We start from the raw sequence: 5,052 nt of genomic DNA on the forward strand, positions 1-5,052 counted from the left end.
CTGCCTCACCACAGCCCAGAAGCAACGGAGCCAAATGACTATGAACTGAAACCTCTGAAACTATGAGCCAGTTGGTAAGTGTAAGAGTAAGTGTGAGGCCCTGAGTTCAAACCCAATACTACCACCAAAAAGAAAAAAAAGTTTATTTTAGGCTGAGGTGTGGCTCTAGTTGTAGAGCACTTGCCTAGCAAGCACAAGGTCCTGAGTTCAAACCCTGATAGTACCAAAAAGAAATTGAAACAGTGATTTTTCTCAGGCATTTTGTCACAGCAATGAAAAGCTAACATATTGTTCTCCTCATTTTGGGGGTGTATTTGAAAATTTCCATAATTAATTATTGTTAAATTTCTTGAGAAAGTTTTTACACTAGAGTTTATTAACATTTGCAGTCTCCCAGGCCTTACCATTATAGAAAGCATTATGAATTTCATTTGAACAATTTTATGCTGTCTCTTATTCATTTCTTACCATTATCATTAATACCATAGAAAACTGTAAGATTCTCAACCTGTGACTTCTTTGAGATGCTTGCAATAATATTGTAAAGTAGATACTGCTTGTGAAAAGCACTGCATGTTGACTTCTTATACATGAAGGCTAGTAAAACATTCCACTTAAATATTCTTCTTTTAACATTCTAGTATAAGACTTGTTTCTGAAAACATTAATCTTTTTGCTGCCAACTTTCCAGCTGAACTAGGAAAATAATGTATGCCTACTCTCAATATAAATGCCCATTGTAAATATATGCCCATGGTAAAGTTTTTATGACATATGCAAATTCAGAAGGAAAAGAAATCACAGTTAATCGGAATGCCTAGATATAGCAATGAATATTACTGTAATATATCTCCTTTTATTCATGTAAGTATGTGGTCATATTAAATACTGAATAAATACAAAAAAAATGGTCATAACCTATGTGTAAGACATAAGAAACAAAAGCAAAGCAAATCAGTGGATCTGCCACCCTGTTGGTAACCAGAGCTTGTGAAATCCCTGCTGGCCCTCTCAGATCTCAGCCCCTTGACCACCAACACCATTAAGGTGTTTGAATTTTATGTTTTCATTTTTTGACTTTCTTTATAGTTTTACACAAATGCAGTAGATAATTTCATGTGTCTCAAGCTGGTACCATTCATAAACAATGTATTACTGTTTTTAGATTGCATTTTGTTAGTTTGTTTGCTTTTATTTATGCTCAATTTATTCCTCTGGGTCATAAGATTTTGCTTCTTCAGTTTCTTCTGGGATGTCTTTTTCTTCTGGTTTATGAATCTGTTCCTTTTCAGTGAGGACCATCTCAATGGGGGAGGGGGAGCTCACGTATGGATGAATCCAACCATGAGTTCTTTAAATGTTTTGGGTGCTTTGCTCACCGTGGAATTGTTCAACAACCAGAGAATCTACATCTAAACTCTTAAGTACACCATTACCCTTTGCATTTTAAAGAATGTGCACCAAAAATGTATCACTCTTTTGGGGCCACTGACTCTGTATCCATCCCCACTGTTTGGCCCGGTTTGGCCTGGGCACAGTTAGTCACTTTACCATTGTAATGCTGGAATGGCACACATTGCTTCTGTCAAGTGACACCTTTTGGATGCTTGGTGGCTTTTCAGATATGCATATGCTTGCTGGCCTGGGCAGTTGATCAGGCATTGAGTGAAGACAAGCATTTGCATGACTTCATGAGGTTTTCTAGGTCAGGAGAGCAATGAGCCATTTTTACAGGGCACCTCAGGCCATTTACAGAAAGAATATTTTTGGTTTTTTGAGACTGGGTCTTGCTATGCAGCCCAGGGTATCCTTGAGCTCACTATGTAGTCAAGGCTAGCCTCGAGCTGGTGCTTCTCCTTCCTCAGCCTCCTGAGTGCTGGGATTACAAGTGTCAACAATCACACTGAGCCAGTTTGGACTTTTTCACAAATTGTACTGCATGTGTTATTCAGTGGTTTCCTTTTTTCACAGTCATGAGATTCGCTTGTGTTGATTTGCACAGCCATGTTGCATTCATTTTTCACTGCTCTGTTGTGTCTATGACCATATTCTTATCTATTTTGCTTATCTAGTCACTTTTCAATGTATCACACTTTCATTTCTATGCATAATTTATCTAGTGATCCTTCAGTATCTGCAAGGGATTGACTCCAGGACTTCCACAGATAACCAAATCCAAGATGTTTAAGTCCCTTATATAAAATGGCATGATATTTGCATACAGCCTACACTTATTTGCCTGTGTACTAGATTACTTAAAATATCTAATACAATGTAAATTCTGTTAGACAGTTGTTATGCTGTACTATTTAGGGAATAATGACAAAAAGGTCTATACATGTTTAACACAGATGCAGTTTTTTTCAGAATATTTTTGATTCCCAGTTGGTTGAATCTGCAGATATTGACCCTACTGACACAGTGTACCAAATGTATATAACAGAGATAAAAGTATGTATATAATTGATATCTTGATTTTTTTTGTCAGTCCTGGGATTTGAATTCAGGGCCTTAAGCTTGCAAGGTAGGTGCTCTACTACTTGAGCCACTCTACCAGTCTGATATCTTGATTTCTTTTTTATTTTTATTTTCTTCTTTAGCTATCTTGATTTCTTAAACTAAAATTATTTAAGAAAATTTTGTACATTATTTTTAAAACTTTGTAAAAATACATGTAAAGGACTTCATATTTATTTTATGTACATATAATACTTCACTTAATGATAGAATTTCATTTTCCTTCAGGCTTTTATTAGGAAACAATACAACAATAATAAAAGCACTTCATTTGGTACATTGAACCACTGATTAGACACAGCTGAAAAGAGACACAGCAAAGAAAGGGCAGAAGAAATTGCCTACAATGCAGCAAAGAGAGAGAAGGGACCGAACACATAAGAGGGCTGTCTTTGTTTATTTGTGTTTTACTTTATTTTGAAGACTGGAGTTTGAACTCAGGGCTTCACAGTTGCAAATCAGGCACTCCACTGCTTCAACCACACCTCCAGTCCATTTTGCTCTGGTTATTTTGGAGATGGGGTCTCGAGAACTATTTGCCTGGGCTGGCCTCAAACTGTATTCCTCCCAATCTTAGCCTCCCAAGGATTTACAGGCATGAGTCACCTGCATCTGGCCACATAAGAGAATGAAAATTAAGCCATTTGTCTAGCTGAAACCCAAGAAAGGGTTATGGGAAGAGTGTAGAAGAGCAATGAATGAAGTGATGAAGGAAGAGTGTACAGAACAGATGAAACACATACAAGAAGCACAACACACTATCAGGATAAATAAAAAAGAATGCACCAACAGACTGTCAGAAGGAAATATCTTGCAGCTCAGTCCTTTGAAGAAATGGCAACCCAGCAGCAATAAGTACCCTTAGTAACCAATTTTGCTCAATAAATACCATTTGTTCTTCAGTACTGGGGAATGAGCTCAGGCCTGCAAGCTTGCTAAGCGAGAGTACTATAACTTGAGCTGCGCCCAGTCTTTTTGCTTTTTTAGTGTATTTTTCATATAGGGTTTCAAGCTTTTCCCTGAGCTGGCCTCTGACTATGAGTAACTGGTATTACAGACCTGTGCCAATATGCCTGGCCCCTGTTTTTTTTAAGACAGGATCTCACTATGTAGCCCAGGCTGGCTTCAACTCTCAATCCTCCTGCCTCTGTGTCCTGAGTGCTGTGATTACTGGTTGCACCACCATGCCAGCTTTCTAAATAACATTTCTTCTTTTGGCGGGACTGAGTTTGAAATCAGAGCTTTGCACTTGCAAAGCAGGTGCTCTACCACTTGAGCAACACCTCCTACACATTTTGCTCTGGTTATTTTCGTTGTTTGTTTGTTTGCTTTGGGTGGTACTGGGGTTTGAACTCAGGGCCTCATGCTTGCTAGGCAAGTACTTTACCACTTGAGCTACCACTTGGTTATTTTGGAGATGGGGTCTCAAACTATTTGCCCAGGCTGGCCCCAAACTGTGATTCCCTGGATCTCAGCTTCCCAAGTAGCTAGAATTATAGGCCTAAGCCACTGGCACCCAGCATAGAGACTATTTCTTAAAGGAACCAAGGTTCCCTGGAGAAATAGCTGGTGCCAGTTTTGGGGCTGAAAATGTCCAGAATGAGTGTGGGAGATTTCATGAGCCATAAAAGAAGGAAGTTGTCAACTGCTGTGAAGGTCACACTAAAAACTTAAAGGGACATTAGCTAAAGATGAAGTAATTTTAGTATCAAAACATGCCAAGTGAGCCTCATTCCAAGTGACCCTGTTGATCAGTGTCCAAAATTGGTCAAAGTGGCTAAAGTGAGACACAGGTCCTGCTTCCATCACAGTAAATGTATTGCAATGGTGTAATAAAACTTGAAACAGAGAGAGAGAGAGAGAGAGAGAGAGAGAGAGAGAGAGAGAGAGAAGGAGGGAAGGAGGAAAAGAAATATGCCAAATGGGGCCTCCTGGTGCTTACCACAGGCTGTGTTCTCACACTGACTGTATAGAAAGAGGAGGCAAAGTAAACCTACCCCATTCACACCTTAGCCCAGGCCCTGTACCTGGTCTGTATTGTGACTTGGGAAACACAGGGGGGACAAAATGCCTGGTGGGTTGGGGACTTTTCCTAGCAAGTGCAAGATCCTGAGTTCCATCCCCAGCACTGATGGAAAAAAATGCTGGGTATGGTGGTCTACATCTGTAATCCCTGAACTCAGGAGGCAGAGGCACAAGGATCACAAGTTTGAGGCCAACTTAAGTAACATAGTGAATACAAGGCCAACGTGGACTACGTAGCAAGACCCTGTCTCAAATAATAATAATAATAATAATAATAATATATTATTGAAGCACATGACATTTATAAAATTACATAATTTTATAATATCGTATACTTTATCAATTTATCTGACAGAGTATCAGCAGCATTTCATTTCAGTAGTTAATTAAGAAAGGCTTTTTTTTGTTGTGGTTCTGGGATTTGAACTCTGGGTTTCCAGTTTACAAGGCAGGTACTCTCACACTTGAGCCCCATCTCTAGAACAAGAAAGGTTTCTTTTCTTTTCTTTT

At 39.0% G+C, this 5,052-nt stretch overlaps 1 non-coding gene and 1 pseudogene across 1 annotated transcript; both read left to right on the plus strand.

Annotated features, from left to right (window-relative positions):
• The first annotated feature begins 4,242 nt into the window (after positions 1 to 4,242).
• Positions 4,243 to 4,367, plus strand: LOC141415280 (small nucleolar RNA SNORA1; annotated as a pseudogene).
• A 75-nt stretch (positions 4,368 to 4,442) lies between these two features.
• LOC141415286 (small nucleolar RNA SNORA51) lies at positions 4,443 to 4,574 on the plus strand. Its single transcript, XR_012440269.1, has one exon. It is a non-coding gene; the product is annotated as a small nucleolar RNA SNORA51 (small nucleolar RNA).
• The last annotated feature ends 478 nt before the right edge of the window (positions 4,575 to 5,052 follow it).

This window comes from Castor canadensis, chromosome 12 (genome assembly GCF_047511655.1).
Source record: "Castor canadensis chromosome 12, mCasCan1.hap1v2, whole genome shotgun sequence".
NCBI classification, from domain to species: Eukaryota; Metazoa; Chordata; class Mammalia; order Rodentia; family Castoridae; genus Castor; species Castor canadensis.